This window comes from Cavia porcellus, unplaced genomic scaffold (assembly GCF_034190915.1).
Source record: "Cavia porcellus strain 051 isolate PalLab524CR breed Dunkin Hartley unplaced genomic scaffold, mCavPor4.1 scaffold_10, whole genome shotgun sequence".
Taxonomy (NCBI): domain Eukaryota; kingdom Metazoa; phylum Chordata; class Mammalia; order Rodentia; family Caviidae; genus Cavia; species Cavia porcellus.
Genome location: NW_026947493.1, coordinates 22,563,740 through 22,580,064, shown reverse-complemented (window position 1 = coordinate 22,580,064; position 16,325 = coordinate 22,563,740). Strand labels below are relative to the sequence as shown.

Sequence of the window (16,325 nt, the reverse complement as noted above, 5' to 3'; positions counted from 1 at the left end):
GAACAGGAGGGTTCGGCAGCACTAACCCTATTAATGTAATGTGGACAGCTAAATTATCTCAACAACAACCTCTTATTAATATTTTTATTGAGCATAAGAAAATTCAGGCTCTTATAGATACAGGCTCGGATATTACTATTGTTAAACCTACTGATTGGCCTTCTCATATTACTTATACTATTATTCCATGTAATATAAAAGGAGTAAGTAAAACTCCAGTAAATACAATTGGACAAGCCACAATGCATATACATATAAAAAATGAAGAGGGTCAAGTTGCTGTTATTAAACCTTATATCTTAGAGGTACCAGTTTCTATTTTAGGAAGAGATGTATTAGAACAATGGGGAGCTTATATACATTTTTAATATTTTGCATGTTTCTACAGCCTAGGGAAATGAATCCTTTAAAGCTTAATTGGAAAAATGATGACCCAATTTGGATAGATCAGTGGCCTATGACTACTCAAAAGTTACAGGCAGCGCAGGAATTGATTGATCAACAGCTTTTTCTACATCACATAGAACCATCCACATCTCCTTGGAATTCTCCAATATTTGTGATAAAAAAGAAATCAGGCAAGTGGAGACTTTTAACGGACTTACGTGCTGTAAATTCATCCTTAATTCAAATGGGAGCCCTTCAGCCCGGTATTCCTTTACCCTCAGCGCTCCCTGCTGGTTGGTTTGTATATGTTATAGATTTGCAAGATTGTTTTTTTAACATCCCATTACATCCAGAAGATAGAAAACGGTTTGCTTTTTCAATTCCTCAAACAAATTATCAAAGACCTTATCAAAGATATCAATGGAGGACTTTACCCCAAGGAATGAAAAATTCCCCAACTATATGTCAAATTTATGTTGATGCAGCATTAAAACCAGTGCGTGCACGATGGCCTCAGGTTTATACGGCTCATTTCATGGATGATATTTTATTCTCATATAGTGATAGAAATGTTTTAGAAGATATTTTAAAAACTTTACCTCAATATTTTTCTCCGTTTGGACTTGTAATAGCACAGGATAAAATTCAAAAGGAAGAAGTTAGTCATTATTTGGGATATATTCTTACTAGACAAAAGGTGATTCCACAAAAAATGTCTATTAGGAGAGATAAGTTATCCACTTTAAATGATTTTCAAAAATTATTAGGGGATATTAATTGGCTTCGTCCCACACTAGGTATTCCTACCCATGCATTACAGCATTTGTTTGCTACTCTACAGGGCTCTTCAGATCCATCCAGCCCTCGTTCTTTAACAACAAAAGCCGAGCAAGAATTACAGTTTGTAGAACAACGAATTAAGGATGCATTTTTAATTAGGATTGATCCTAAATTGCCTCTAACTTTATATATTATTAATACTTTTCAATATCCCTCTGCAGTTTTAGGTCAAAATGCTATGCCAGTAGAATGGGTATTCACTAAAACTAAGCAATCTAAAAATGTTATGCCTTATATTGACATGGTTGCAGCTTTAATTATGAATGGTAGAGCTCGTTCTATAACTTTGATAGGAGAAGATATAAACAATATAGTTATCCCTTTAACTAAGGAACAATGGGAATATTTGTTGTCAATTACTGAAACCTTACAAATTGCTTTAGCAGATTTCATGGGAACTTTTTCATATCATTTTCCTAAAAGTAAATTATGGGATTTTTTTAGACGTCAACAATTTGTGGTTAATACCTTATTAGCTGTACAGCCAATTCCACAAGCTTTGACTATATTTACAGATGGATCTAAAAATAAAGCTGCATATTGGACTCAAAAATCTTACTGGGTACGTCAGACAAATTTTAACTCTGTACAACAAAATGAACTTTTTGCTATATTACAAGTGTTTTTAGATTTTCATAACCAACCTATTAATATTATAGCCGATTCGGCCTATTCTGTTGGAGTAGTGACAAATATCTATTCAGCTGTGTTATATTCTAATAAGCCTGCTTTATTGTCTTTATTTCAAAATTTACAAATACATGTTCAAAAAAGAAATCATTCTTATTTTATTACTCATTTACGTTCTCATTCTCAGTTACCCGGACCATTAGTATCAGGTAACAATGCAGTGGATTCCTTAGTTATGTTCACCACACCCGTTGAAGAACATCAATTTAATCATGCAAATGCAGGACATTTGCATCTTAAATATAAGATACCTTTTACAAAAGCTAAACAAATTGTAAAAGCCTGCCCTATTTGTAGACCATTACATTTAAGAATTATTCCCGCAGGTGTCAACCCTCGAGGAACTCAACCTAATGAATTATGGCAAATGGATATTACACATGTACCTTCTTTTGGTCGGCTTTCTTATGTACATGTAGTTATTGATACCTATTCTTCATTTCTATGGGCTACTGCTCAACAGGGAGAATCCACTAAAAATGTTATTGTACATTTATTGGAGACTTTTGCAGTTATGGGAATTCCTTCTAAAATCAAAACAGATAATGGACCTGCTTATACTAGCAGAACATTTAAACAATTTTGTGATCTCCATAATATTATTCATATTACAGGGATTGAATATAACCCCCAGGGTCAAGCTATTGTTGAAAGAGCACATGGCACTCTTAAATTGCAAATTAAAAAATTAAAAAGGAGGAGTCAGGAGGATATTCAGATACCAATACTGTTTAAATTGCAAAACAGTCCAAAAACATTACTGCATCAAGCATTGTTTATTTTAAATTTTCTCAATTTACCACAAGGTGAAATATTAACAAGAGCTGAAAAACATTTTGAACAGCAACAACAGCCTTTTGTGATTAATGAACCTATTTGGACTAAAACAGCTCCAGAGGCTGAATGGGAGAGGGGCACATTGCTCTATAGGGGGAAAGGTTTTGGTTATATCTCCACAGAAAATGGAATTCAGCAGTGGGTCCCTGGACGATGGATCAGGACCCGCGTCTCCAGATCCTGTTCACCAGCCCCGGAGACAACTCCCCAAGGAACCGGAACCGTGCCTTCAGAAGCGAGCGCGAAACCAGCTAGAAGCTGAGGATGCTGAGTTTGTTCCTATCGCAGCCATGGCCAGATTACAGCTAAGAAAATCCCGCCGCTCACAGCGACCAAATTTAAATCCCCTCCCTACATGGGGACAATTAAAGAAATTGACCATAGAAGGGCAACGGCTTGTCCTTCAAGCAGGAAAGCCTTTAAACCCTGAAAACTTGTTTTTAGCTTTATGTGCCTTGCTCACCGTTGCATCGGGGACTGAGGTACCTCCGCATTCGTACTGGGCATATATTCCAAACCCCCCTTTATTAGAACCTGTAAAATGGGGAACTAGTGATATTTTACTTTATACCACACCTAGAGAAATTTTGTCAGCACCGTGGGCTGATTTAACCCCCCACAATCAAGATGATGGGACACTATTCAATTTTACTTATTATGGTAATCAAAGGCCTATTTGCATTGGGGAACCGCCTTGCATCCCTCTGGGATGGCAGTATTGGATTCAACATGGAATAAAAGCAGGCAACAAAAGGACAAGGCTTCAAGCCTTGGCTGCTCAAACCTTTAATGTTACCTGGAGAAATTTAACAGCACCTGATACAAATACATTTCCTGTATGCCCTGAATTTACTTATAAAAATATTTCTTATAATCCCATAATTTGGCAACTATGTATGGGAAAATTTGCTAAAAATATTGATGGGTATATTATTTGGGGACCATTTGGAAAATTCGTTAATGGATGTGCTGAATGGAATGAGACAAGATGTAATCTCTCTGTTGTGTATAGTCTTCCAGATCCAAAGAAAATAACTGACGGAGCTCCTATATTTCAACAAAAGACGGCTCTCTTGTGGTGGGGAGATGGTGGAATCGCTAACCCTGCTGTTGCAGCCGAAGAATACCCTCATCACCTTCAAAATCATATTTGGAAGATCCCAGCCGCTATGCAACCTGTAACCTTGTACAATGTTTCATATTCAGGGACTAGTCGATCTGTATCTACTACTTATAATTTTACTAGGTTTAAAATGTATAATATTACTGTTTGTGCACCTCTGCCTTATGTCTTTTTAGTGGGAACTTTTAATTTTACACATTTTTCTTGTACTTGTTTAAATTGTCAATTGTTTACATGCTTAAATAACACACTAAATTTCACTAAGCCTTATACAGTTATGCTGTTACAACAAAAAACTCATATTTGGTTGCCTGTAAATTTAACTCGACCTTGGTCTCAAGACCCGGTAATTTCTGTTACTACTGAATTTTTTAAACATCTGTTAAAACGTACAAAAAGATTTATTGGAATAGTGGTTGCTGTACTGTTAAGTCTGATAACTGTAGCCTCTCTAGCAGCAGTCTCAGGAGTAGCTTTACAAACCTCTTTGCAAGAAAAACATGTTGTCGAATTATGGCATGAGAATTCTCATGAACTTTGGTTAACTCAGTGGCAGATAAACGCCAGACTACAACAACAAATAGACCTCCTTAAACAAACAGTTGAATGGATGGGTAGAAAAATATTGGCTCTTCAGCATCAAGTGTTTTTAAAATGTGATTGGAATTCAACTACTTTCTGTATAACCCAACGACCTTATAATCAGACAGAACATGAATGGGAAATGATTAGAATGTATTTAAATGGAAACACCTCTGCCCAGGAGGAAATAGAATCTTTGCATAATCAAATTGACAAGGATTTTGCAAAGCAAAATGATGATGAATCTCTAGCACAATTCGCGCAATTGCTTGCTCAATCTTTGAAAGGATTAGATTCCAAAGGAATCTGGCAGAGCATTACCCACACTTTTAGTGGCATGGGACTTAGTTTAATTATAGTTCTCATTGCCATAGTTCTTGTGTATTTTTACTGCATAAGACGAAATGCTATTAATAACCTGATCTTATGGAAATTGTTGTTAAAAAATAAAAAGGAAGGAAGTGTGGGGGATAAGGTGTCACTTTGTAGGCCCAACCCCCTCTAACCTGCAATTTACAATAGCCGCCCTGGTATGCGAGAAGGAGGTAGAACGGGAATGCCCGTTCTCAGTGAGCCCTCACCCTCTGGAATCCATACTGTGAGCTGGCTTTGTTTTGCAGAAGTCTTGAGGAAGTGGCTGGCCACCCTTTGTGACACTAACAGCAGACAAATTAACAACATTCTTGAGCTAATGAATTTCTTCCTGGGCTAGAGAAGTTGTGAGAACTGGTTGTGATTATTTACTTCACTTAGATAGTTTTAGAATAAACATTGTAGTCTGTCACGTTGTAGCTTGCCACAAAGAATGCCTTTTCACTACTTAATTATCTGGGCTCTGTGAATTGATCGGGTTTACTATATATGAATCCTAAAATAAAGATTGTGCGTACAGTGCAGTGCAGTGCAGTGTAACGCGGTGCAGACAGCAAAGGTGTCTCTCCTGTCTTTCTTTTCCAAGCGCTGTACCCCCCGTGTCCCGACAAGGCGTGCGTGTTTACCTTGCCCGGAGTTCAGAGTGCTCTAGACACTCACGACACCCCAGTCTGCTGGTGGCTACTGCAGTGTAAGCAGGGGCACAGCAGGCTAGCCCCTCCCTTCTGAGCAGGTTAACCAAAGGGAGTCTTCACCACCTTAGTGTGTGGTAGAGTGGGTGGGGTTGGTTAGGGATAGCTTTAGGGAAACCTTATCAGTGGCTATTGGACTGTGCAGAGGGGTGGGACACAGTCCAAGCAATTTCCACCAGTCTTCTCTGAGCTAGAAGTGGGTGGATCAAGCCAGCTGCAGTTCTGTCCAGGCTTACCCTGCCCAACTCCAACATGGTGCCCAGCCAATCGCCCACTCTCATGGGAGAACTGAGTCCTACACACTCACCATCAGCCAGTGCAGTTCTGTGGTCTGCTGCTCCCCTCCACCACTGCGTCTCCCCATCAAGGCCCTCAGGCTTGCTGACCACCAGCTTCACTGTGCCCATGTGTCTCCAGGTTCCACCAGCGCTTCTGGCACGGTGGTTCCAGCTCTGGTGAAAGTGCCGCCAGCGACCACCTTCTTCTGTTTAAGTTTTTCTCTCTCTCTTTTTTTTTTTTTTTTTTTTTTTTTTTTTGTCTTTTTCGTTTTTATCGGTACCAGGGATCGAACTCACGACTGCCTGTTTGCAAGGCAGGCGCTTATGCTGCTGAGCTAAATCCCCAGCCCCAAGTTTTTCTCTTTTTAAAAAAAATTCTCTGTGGGCTTCAATTCTCACTTTAGTTTCTTCCTGGGTTGAGGGGACCCACTTCTTTCCTTCTTGTCTTCTCCTGGACTGTTTCTCTCAGAGAGGCTGTTTACTCTCCACTCATGCTTTAATAAGCAAGATCCCATGCACAGGGTAAATTTGCTAAAATTTGTATTCCCAGGTCCAGCTTCTTCAAGACTGGAGGCACAGTGGGTCTATAATGAGCAGTGCCCTGAAGATAGTATTTTCAGTGTTCGTGTAATATTCTAGAAAGTCTAGAGAGGGTGATCTCAAACCACCTTGTTCAAATGCTACTGTCTCTACCTACTACTGTGTGTGGCTTAAGCCATATTAATACTGAGTTCTTTCCCAGTTCAATACTCCCTGCTTACTCCATGTCTTTATTAAAGCACAGAATGATGCTGTCACATAGAAGAGTTTCACCTACCTGAAAAGATGACGTCTATTCCATGAATAAGATGGAAGTCTCTGTAAGCTTATACCCAGTGTCCCAGCATGCTATTTCTACTTTTCACTTTTATCACTCTGGGAGGGAAAAGTTCACATTTATGCAATCAAATTTGATACTTGCCATGTGGTCTATCATGCGGGCAAAACAGACTATAAAGCTGTCAGGGAGGTTGGTCATTATTTTGGCCATGCAGGTAAAAATGGGGGAATGGGACTTCAGTATTTTGACACAAGGCAAACTCCAAGAAAAGCCATAGGAAAAGAAGTTTAAAGTGTTACATCAAGCAGAAGGCATATTAGGTAAGTGGTAGCACTTAGATTTGCAGAGTGGAAAAGGCAGATCAGTTTTGCAACACATACCATGAGGATCTATGTGCCAAAGTGGTGGATATTGGCCATGTGCTCCTGCTTTGAATTTGATTTGGTTGGAATCTGAACTATCTCCCCAAAGCCCATGTGTTCAATGCCTGGCCTTTGCCCATAATATTATTGAGAGGTGGTGGGACCTTTATGAGATGGGGACTAGCTGTAGAAGGTGCAGTTTCTGGGAATGTACCCTCACAGGGGACATTGGGCTGTCTGCCCTTAGACTTCTTCCTGAAGATGCTCCTGCCATGATGCTCTGCACTGCCACAGGTCCCAAACAGGAGGACCGAGCACTAAGACCTCTGAGATCCTGAGCTAAAATTAACCATTCTTCCTTTTAAGTTGATCACCTCAGGTATCTGTCCGTGTGATGAAAATCTAACAGATCTCCCCAGCAAATTTGATCCTAATTATTTATGAGAAGAGACATTTAACACAACACAGAGCAACATATTAAGATTCATTGCTTTTTGAAAGAAAATTCAGCCTCCCAGTCTGAGTCCAATAAATCACTGTTTAATTGAGCAGCCTCTAACATAGCAGCAAGCAATAGGGTTTTGTTTTTTCTCCCTGTCTGTATAAAACAGAGCTGTGATGCAAGACTTCGGGAATTTCATGAATTTGTGTAGAACACAAATAACTATTTTCTTCATTTAAAATATATCTCTGCTTAGAAATAAAGCATTTCCATGTCAGTCAATATAATTAGTGATCTAACTAATTGACATAAATTGTGACAGATTGATATTTAGTTCTCATTACCATAGTTCGTCTTATCTCGCCAATTGCTCAGCAAATGTTGACTTAAAAGAATTTTCTGCCTACCTCCTTATTTGACCCCATTCATTAACTTAGCATGAATTAAATAAATAGTTCTTCATTGAAACTCTACTCCCACTCTGATAGAGTAGCATAAAGAAAGATGAAGTAAAATTCATTAAGCACTTGCCCTCTGGTACTTTATATTTTCTCTTAATTTCTACACAAAATTATGAAGTCATTCTGTCTCTGTTCTATATGTGAAAGAAACCAAAAACTTGTCTATGTTTTTAAGTGGCCATTACAACTTCATGTCAAAATAACAGTAGAGATAGTTATGGAGCATTCGATGCTTGAATTGCTTTTGCGGGATTTCTTTTTAGATTTTCTTATGTTAAACCAGGGGTGAGCCTGACGCCAAATTCAAGCCATTGCCTGATTTTAAATAATATTGTTGGGCTTGTATGCCTTTTAAGATCTATATGTGGCTGTTTTTGCTTACAAATTATTTGTGACTATGTGGCCTGAAAAGCTTAGAATATCTAATATCAAGCAATTTATAGAGAAAATGTTGCCAGCCCCTGTGTTCCATGTATGTGACTAAATCATATTTATAGTGACAGATAATATTGAATAATAGTTTCCAATCATCAAGTTGTTGCCTTGACTCTGCTATGACACCCTAAGTGCAAGATTTTGAGAGTTTTAGTCTCTTGTGTCTAAGCAGAGAGCATTAATTAAACCTAAACTTTCAAACAAGTTGGACGTGCCTAGGTTTCCATTAAACTGGAACTCATTCTAGAACTAACCAGTATACCCTAGTTTGAGTCACATAGATTAGATTTCACTTGAGTATCTGGTAACAAATGAGCCCCCTTTTCCCAAACATCAGTACTTAATGATAAATTTTGCTTGTTGATCATATTTCATGTCACCAAAGTCAGTAGTGGCTCCCGTCAGCTGATGGAAGAGCTCCTCTTGAGGAAGTCATTGTCAAGACAGAAAAAAAAAAAAAAAGACTGGCAGAAAAACACATGGCTCTTAAAGTTTCACCTCAGACAGGTCACATGACAATGGAGTGGAGATGTGTGCTCCTCCTCCTGCAAAACACTCCATAAAGGTTAGGAAGGCTTGAGCAAGTTAAGCACTCAGCGCAGGGAGGACGTTGGAAGAATGGAGAACAATAATAAAATAGGTACAAGTCATCACATTCAGTCCCCGGCTGCCAATAGACGCCATCTGTCTGTCTTCCTATCGACTTACACTGACAGAGTGCACTGTGAATTCTCAGAGTTACTGCTTTTCACAAGTAACTCACCATTCCACTCCTCCATGAGTGAGTCACTGTCTGGGCTTTGATACAGCCTTTCCTTGTTTTTCACGTATGTGTTTGTTTTTCTTTCTGGGGTGAGCGCCTAGGACTTGACAAATAATCAATGGTGAGAGCTAAACATGGGTGCAGCCAATAGCTTTTGGTTTTCTTCCATCAGTAGCTCCACACTATTCTAAGGCATTTGAGTTATTCCGCATCTCTGCTTTCTATTTGCTGGGGTCATAAAATAGAAAGTAAAACTGTCTAAAAACTGTCTTGTGAGATAAGTTTGAATTTCCTTTATAAAGAAAGTTGACCCCTTTGAGCTCAAAGATGAAAGCTGTCTGTTAAGTGTGGATATTTCTGGCTATCCTGCCTGGAGGTCAGTGAAGCAGAACAAGATATTAAAGATATTCTCCCAAACTGGGTCAGAACTGTGTTAAAAGATGAGAGGATTATTTCAGGAAGCCACACAATAATCCACTCACACAGGTGGAAAATTTTATGTTGCATTTTGGACTCTAAAAAACTGTCTGAGGAGATGGATTAGTCAGCCAGCAGAGCACAAGGTGTTACACACCAGTTTTGTTTTTAGTGCTCCATTCAGCAGAACCCCATTATTTCAAGAGATAAGCAAAAGCAGACCTCTGAAGGCAATTTCATCATTTTTATCCATGTGCTAAAGTGGAACAGAAAAAAAAAAGTGATCTTAGAAATGTACTAAAACACACATTTTAAATGACCTTCAAAATTAGTACAAAGACTTAAAATTTATTTCTGTTATTTTATTTTTTGTATGCTATATTAGATTAATATGCATGAAATGCAAAAAACCTTCCCTATTAAACCCAGTAACAAAGTAGGAAAACCAGCCCTTGCTACTGAGTTAATGTTGCACTGGAAGTATTGTACAATATAATGACTGAAAAACAGATGAGTTTTAAAATATTTGAAGGAAATATTGTTTTACTTTCTTTTCCATAAAATTAAAAATAAAGTACCCAAATGTGTACATTTTAAATGGTGTAATTTTAGTATCTATAAAACATAAAGAAATCAAATAAAGTTTTAGAAACTTATATTAGATATATAAAATTGATTATCTGAAATCATAAGGAAAAAGAAAATGTAGGCTAGAAAACTGAGATTACATCAGAAGGCAACACGTTAGTCAGTATGACTTCATCACCGTAATAACAAAAAATAAAGTTAACTAAAAGAATTTAAATAAATTATAATACTTATTCAGTAAAACTATAAAACTTTAAGGCAAAAAACACCATGAAACTTAATGTTCCAACAAATTCTGTTTCATAAATTGCTCCAAATGTAACAGCTTTAAACAGCTATTTTATTATACTCCTGATTCTGTGGTTCAGGAATTCAGAAAAAACAGAGGGTACAGGATGTCTGTAGTCTCATCTGGGAGGGTTGAAATAGCCGAGAAAGACTCGATATCTGGGCCTGGAATATTCTGAAAGGCTCTTCATGCACAGGTTTGGTGGTAGATGTGTCCTTTGCCTGGGACCTCATTTAAGACTGTCGACCATAAGACCTCCCCAGCCCTCTCCACTGGCTTGGAACTCATCATGACATCGTAGAGGTAAGGCAGTTGGTCATGGAAAAGTCTGTGTCCCTGAAAAGTGGCTAAGCACTCGCCTACCTCTTCTGATCTTACCAGGCCACATAGCATAACTTTACTACATAACACTTGTAATGAGCCTGCCACAAACATTTTCCCATTCAAGAAATCTCTTTGAAAAAGTCCCAAAGAATTTTCAGTGACACTATTAAAAAGAGACCACATTTAGAAACTAAACAAACTTTTAGGTGAGAAAATGAACTTTTCCTAAATATGACTTTAATGTAATGGTAAACTTTTTTATGCTTGTCAAAGTGTTCCTAAGTATTACCTAGGAGACTAGGTTCTTGGTAAAAGGCAAGAATATTTTTAAAAAAGGTTGAATACTAAAGGAGGAAATTCTTTGTGCTATAATTTTGAAATTATAGAATTATAATAAATAAGATGTTTTGAATATGTTCCCAATACATGGTGGTGAAAAGGAGGTTTATTCTTTCAAGGGTATTAAAACTTCTGACTAGATGTGGGCTTTTAGGTTTATCTCTAATTTATACAAGGTTTTAAAAATCATAGAATATTCAAATGAAAGCACACATAACTGATAAAGTTGGTTACATAAATATTAGAACTGTATATGAAATGACTAAAAAGAAAGATAAAAGATAAAAGGTTTTCAAAATCCTAAATAAGGCCATATCAATAAATGAAATAAAAAATGTAGTTAAAATTCTACCAACAAAGAAAATCCCAGGCCCTGATGGATTTACTGCTGAATTCTACAAGAAATTTAGAGAAGACCTAACACCACTATTTCTCAAACTCTTTAATGAAATTGAAAGCAAAGTGGTACTCCCAAATTCATTCCTGGGAGCAAAGCAATACCCTGATACCCAAACTGGAGAAGGACCCAACTAAGAAAGAGAACTTCATGCCAATCTCCCTATTTAATATAGATGTAAAAATCTTCAATAAGATACTGGTGAACAGAATGCAGCAAGTCATCAAGAAACTTATACACCTTGACCAAGTGGGGTTCATTCCCATGGTGCAAGGATTGTTCAGCATATATAAATCCATAAATGTAATATACCACATTAACAGAGCCAAGGAAAAAGTCATATAATCATCTCAATAGATGTAGAAACAGCATCTCAATAGATGCTTTGACAAAGGCCAGTACCCATTCATGATAAAAACCCTATAGCAAATTGGAATAGATAGCCTTTATCTTTATCTGATAAAAGACACCTATGACAAACCAATAGCCAACATCGTATTAAATGGACAAATCTGAAACCGTTCTCTATAAAAGCAGGAACAAAGCATGAATGTCAACTGTTATTCAACATAGTTCTAAACTTTAGCCAGAATAATTAGACAAGAGAAAAAAATAAAAAGAAGCACAGTAGGAAAGGAAGAAATTAAATTACAATTTTTCACAGATGACATGATACTCTATAGAGAAGACCCCAGAACTCCATAAAAACACTGGTAGGTTTAGTAAGCAAATTCAGTTACACAGTCATTGCTCAAAAATCAATAGCCTTCCTGTACATGAATAGTAAACTCACTGAGAGAGAAATTAGAGAAATAACAATTTTCCCAATAGCTTCCCAAAAAAGGAAATACCTAGGAATCAATTTAATGAAGGATGTAAAAGATCTCTACATTGAAAACTACCATACTCCAAAAGAGAAGATTAAAAAGGGTATAAAAAAATGGAAATACATCCTTGCTCTCAGGTAGGAAGAAACAATATAGTGAAAATAGCCATACTTCCAAAACTGGTGTACAGTTTTAATGCAATTCCAATCAAAATTCCAATAGCATGTGTCACAGAATTAAGAAAACAATCCTAAAATTCATCTAAATGAAAAGAGTCCTAGAATAACAAAGGCAATTCTGGGAAACAAAGGCAACGCAGGGAGCATCACAACCCCTGACTTGAAATTATACTATAAAGCTATTGTGATAAAAACAGGATGGTACTAGCAAACAACAACAGCAAAATAAACAGACCCCAAAATCAGTAGAAGTGATTAGAAGGTACAGAAACAACTCGAGACATACTGAGCCACCCTATCTTTGACAAAGGTGCCAAACACAGTCACTAGAAGAAAGAGAGCCTCTTAAATAAATGGTACTGGAAAAACTGGCTGTGAACATACCAAAGATTAAAATCAAACCCATATCTTTCACTGCACACTGAACTAAATTTGCAATGGATTAAAGATCTAAATATTGAAACAGGAACATTAAATCTGTGGAAGATAGAATAGGTAAAACTCTTGAAGACATTGTTGTAGGCAAAGACTTTGTGAGTAAATCCCCAGTCATTCAGGAGCTATTGCAAAGAATCAACAACTGTAATCTCATCTTATTAGAAAACTTTTTCACAGCAAGAGAAACTACCACCAGAGTGAACAGACAACCCACAATGTGGGAGAAAATATTTGCCAGCTGTCCCTCAGACAAAGGATACTATTGAGACCATATAAAGAACTAAAAAAAAAAAAAATCAGAACTTCCAAATTTAAAGAATCAATCCAAAAATGGGCATCTGAGATGAATATACACTTCTCAGATGAAGAAATACAAACAGTAAATAAATATATGAAAAAATATTCAACATCACTAGTTATTCAAGAGATGTAAATTAAAAAAAAACACTGAGATTTCATCTCACCCTGGAATGGCTGTTATCAAGAAATCAATAGATGACAAATGCTTGAGGAATTGTGTTGAAAAAGGAACCCTTCTCCACTGTTGGTGAGAGTACAGACTGGTGCAACCACTGTGAGAATCACTGTGGAAATTCCTCAAGAAACTAAGATTGGAGGTCCCATTCAACCCAGCTATTCCCTTTCTGGGTATCTTCCCAGAAAAATTAAAAACACTGGATATATGTGCACCCATCTTTATGGCAAAACAATTTGTAATAGATAAATCTGGGAAACAACCAGATGCCTGTCACTGAGAAATGGATAAAAAAGATGTGGTCTTTTATAAAATGGAGTACTACCTATCCATAAACAAGGATAAAATGGTTACAGGTAAATAGATGCAACTCGATACCATGTACAAGTGAAATAAATGAGATGCACTTGGGCAGACATTGTATTGTCCCCTTCCTGTGAAAAGGTGAAAGAGTAAATAATATCCAAAAAGTACAATGGATGTTGTAAAATGAGAAAAAGCTTCTAAAGGAAAGATAAACTGGGATGGGGGAATGGGCAAAGGAATGGAAAATAAAACAAAACTCCCTCTCTCTCTCTCTCTCTCTCTCTCTCTCTCTCTCTATATATATATATATATATATATATATATATATGTGTGTGTGTGTGTGTGTGTGTGTGTGTATGAATACACACACATATAAATTAGGATAGTTATACTACCAATTTCTCTTAGTGTTATTGAGAAGAAAGGTTTATACTTACATTGTTTGGACAATTAAATGCTCATATCTTATACTCTGAATAACTAATTTAATGATAACAATATGCAATGTATTGACCATCATTACCCTCTTATTATTTTGAAATTTTGTTTAATTTTTTCTCTTTAAAATTACATTGCCAATGTAATTCAAAATTTGTCTTTTAAAAAATTCCAGATCTTTTTGTCAAACAAAATACTATGCAAAACTGCAGTACATATATAAAACTCAGAAAGCAGACCTTGGTTTTGGTTTAAAAAAAAAAAAAAAAAAGGCCCTGGCCTTATGTATATGTCTCCTGACCTCGTGATGTTCTTTGTATTCGTCTGTGGCTTGAAGTCCCACTGAAATACAATAACAACAGCACAGCTTCGAGGAAGGAATGATTTCCAGTGGTGAGCATTGAGTTAAAGAGTGTAAGTGAGCTCTGTGAGGAACACACTGTAATTAATTTTACTTTTCTCAAAACGTGCAAACCTGAAACATTTTGTTTACCTGTCTAAATTACTGTTAAAAGTTGTTATTGAGTATTTACAACAGTAAGTATAAGGGCATTTTATTAGTATTTACAAAGATTTCAAGGAGAAATAACCAACCCTTGGCATTGTCAAATTTTATGAGTAACAGAGAAAAACAATTATTTATATATATCCTCATGGTAACTTTTTTCATTAAATAGACAAAATAAGGTTCATTGATTTTGCCTCTAGGGTTGACACACCAGAATATTTTAGGTTGTACTGGGGGTCCAGCTAACTTTGCAGTAGACTGTGAACCTCTACATTATATCAGATAAAAATAGCAAGAAATACAATTTCAACTTCAATTTACTGCTGAATTATGCACAAAACTATAAACAAGATAAGGATGTAGATGCTTGAGTACAGGCAGATGGACAGGATGGTGGGTGCAGTCTGCCAGACACAGATATCTCACTGATGTGAAATTCAGATGTCTGGGGAGCCTGTAGCCAGCAAAATATGCCTCAGGTCACAGCAGCATAATACATGGGCTCCCTTCCTTTTGTACCCAGAATGTACTATAAAAATACAAGAATTTTTCAACTCTGGAAGCTAATCCTCCCAAAACGACTATGTAGTGTCTGTATTTTAAATGTTAGCTGTGCCATTGTCCAAACTGCCTCCCCCATCTGAACCTGTGTTGATAGGTAGGGATTTTTCATTTACACCCTGAAGAGACCCACTGGTGGTTAGAGACTTTTTGGTATGGAATCAGTTAATAGACAGTTTCAGCTGCTGGTGGTTCAGTGTCACATATTGAACAGAAATAAGATTTCTCAGGGAGAGCTACTCTGAGATGACCTGTCATAAAAAGAGTCAGCATTTCCATTCTCTTTAGAATGTCTTTGTAGCCCTGTTCATCTGACCTAATGTTTTGATGAGATTTTTATGTAGCACCTGTGTGACTAAAACCATGTGAATTTGACCCACTTACTGTAGTAGTCTATTGTGCTGGTCAAAAGTATGTCCCTTGGGTAAAATGGCCTGATATGCTTGTAACAACTAGAGAGAAAACAGTGTGCACTCATTTCTCATCATCCAGGGCAGTGATATTTTTTGAATTTGTTCCTAGTGTTTGAGAAACAGCACGGGCATCATTTTAAACTCTTAGAGTTGTATTGACTTTGGTGACCTATCACTTTAGTGCTGTCCTATAGACCAAGGCAAGATAATGAGCCATTAGAAAAATCCAAAGAACCCAGAGGTACTGATGGAGATCATGGGTTTCCTGAAAAGGGATCTAAAAATGTTTCAGATTTGCATGGTTTGAGAAAATTAAAGTGAATTACAGTGTGTTCTTTACAGGAGCACTCTTGCATTTTGGAGAACTTAACACTTCCTTGGGTAGGCTAATTTAAAATTTCGTGAAATGTTTTGTACCCTTAATCTTGGAGAACAGTCTAAGTGGCACCTCTTAGTTGATGCAACAACCCAAAGTGCTTTGACATCTTTTCAAATGTCCTTAGAGAGAGATTAACACCTCTGGCAGAATTCTACTGAGAAATTCTTCATTTTAAAGGTCAAAAAAGGTATGTCTCAAAGTGGTCTGAAATTTGGTTGTTGGCCGCAGCAGTTACTCAGTTCAGTTGGCTGCTGAGATACAGTGGAGGATTGTTTTTGTTTTATACAGTGCAAAATGTTTATTGTGTTCATTCTTCAGCTACAGTTTCAGTTCAGTTTAGTTGGTTTTTATGACTGCTCAAGT

At 37.0% G+C, this 16,325-nt stretch overlaps 1 protein-coding gene across 6 annotated transcripts in view; it reads left to right on the top strand.

Moving 5' to 3' along the window:
- The window catches only part of Gadl1 (glutamate decarboxylase like 1), a 183,150-nt gene that overhangs the window by 152,632 nt on the left and 14,193 nt on the right, over positions 1-16,325 (top strand). Inside the window, exon 16 of one of the 6 annotated variants that reach the window (XR_010050090.1) lies at positions 389-892. The exons of the other annotated variants lie outside the window; for them this stretch is intronic. The gene's annotated coding sequence lies outside the window, so the exon portion shown is untranslated. Of the gene's footprint in view, positions 1-388; positions 893-16,325 lie in introns of those variants that run through there. 6 annotated transcript variants of the gene reach the window in all.